Here is a 1872-nt window from a genome sequence, read left to right on the forward strand (position 1 = left end):
GTTGCACAGGAAGTGTGATCGGATAGCCGAAGTGGTTAAGGCGACCGCTCGCGTGTAGCATACAATCCTGTTTCTAATCATGGTCCGGCATAAACTTTCGCTTCTCACCACTGAATTTATCTCACAAGGGGAGGCCACGACATTGGGATCAATGATTTACTTCAAACTTTGTACTCCTTTAGTAGGCCATTAAGAAACATAATGCGCAACTAGCAAGGTGAACTACTCTGGCAATTCCGAGAAAATCGCAAGAGAAATTTTACGCGTCTGTTACGTGGCTTATGCATCCATGCATGAGTGCTGGACTGTAGAGTTCATGGTGGTCAAGTGATCATCGTTCGGGCTTCGTAAGACGAATGTGTATGAGGCGACGGTTCGACTCCCGCTCAATCTCATTTACTAATTAATTTTTTCTTCACTGGTCATATTACTTAATTTATATGACATTTGAGAGGTAATATAATGAAAAGAAACAGGTGTATTTGCATGAACTATTTGGATGAAGTTTTAATTTATGTTTTCCCTGTCTGTATGACAAATACCATCCTGCTACCTGTGATGTCAAGAGCACATCCGACCGGTAATTGTGCATTACTCTTGTGGTCTGGCACATTATGACTTACTGCATTACTGATTGTGAATAACGTCATTGGTATTATTATGTATCGAGGTTTGACTTGGGCGTTCAAGGTATTCATCGTTAAAAACTTAATTAGAAGCAGGAAATAGTCAAATAACATACGAAATTCACTAAGCTTCATGAAAATGCTCATGGTTTTTTTTTCATTGTATTATCTCTTAAGTGTCGTATGAAATAAATAATGTCGCAATTGATGAAAAAAGATACAGATTAAAACATTAATGTCAGCGTTATTTGAACCGTCGCCTCGTCCAGCACCCTGTTGCAAACTGCAACCGCTAATTATTTCACCACACTGACTTTTTGCGGCTGGTACCTCCGCACGGATACATCAGTTACATAATAAGCTGCGGCATTGTCGCGAATAAAACAATGATCCGTATATCCAATAAGTTTCCTTCAATTTACTTCTATGGTCACAAACTTTTTGTTAACAGATTAACGGTTTCGGTCTATAATGAACATCATCAGATCTGTTTGTAAAAACAAAGCCACTATGGTTGCAGTATATTAGGACTTTGTTTTTATAAACAGATCTGATGATGGTCATTATAGACCAAAACCGGTAATCTGTTAACAAAACGTTTGTGACCTTAGTCGCAAATTAAAGGAAACTTGAAGTTACATACTGGCAACGGCCTTGCCACAGCGGATACACCGGTTTCCTCCAGATCACCGAAGTTAAGCGCTGTCGGGTGTGTCTGGCACTTGGATGGGTGACCATCTCGGCTGCCCTGCGCTGTTGCCGTTTTTCGGGGTGCACTCAGCCAATAGAGGAGCTACTCGACCGAATAGTAGTGGCTCAGATCACAGAAACCATTGTAACGAGCGGGAGAGCGGTGTGCTGATCACGTGCCCCTCCTATCCGCATCCTCAGATGAGGATGACACGGCGGTCGGTTGATCCCGATGGGCCACTTGTGGCCTGAAGATGGGGTGCTGCTGCTAATGTTACATAATAGACGCGTAAAACACCTCTTGCGATTTTCTAGGAATTGCCAGTGTAGTGCACCTTATTAGTTGTACGTTCTAGAGGTTTGAAGTAAATACGTGATACCAACGCCGTTGCCTCCCTTCGTCAATGACCGATTGTGGCTTATTTTGTGATTTCAGTTTCGTCACAGATTGAACTATGCAGTCTATATTATGTCCAGATTTTTTCAAATGAATAATTTTCACTTATTTAAAAAAAAATACCAATATCATTTGTTAAGTGAGCAAAGTAATTTCTGT

At 41.1% G+C, this 1872-nt stretch overlaps 1 pseudogene; it reads left to right on the plus strand.

The window, feature by feature from the left end:
• The first annotated feature begins 1270 nt into the window (after nucleotides 1-1270).
• LOC126417901 (5S ribosomal RNA) lies at nucleotides 1271-1388 on the plus strand (annotated as a pseudogene).
• The last annotated feature ends 484 nt before the right edge of the window (nucleotides 1389-1872 follow it).

Source organism: Schistocerca serialis, chromosome 8, assembly GCF_023864345.2.
Source record: "Schistocerca serialis cubense isolate TAMUIC-IGC-003099 chromosome 8, iqSchSeri2.2, whole genome shotgun sequence".
In the NCBI taxonomy this organism is placed as follows: domain Eukaryota; kingdom Metazoa; phylum Arthropoda; class Insecta; order Orthoptera; family Acrididae; genus Schistocerca; species Schistocerca serialis.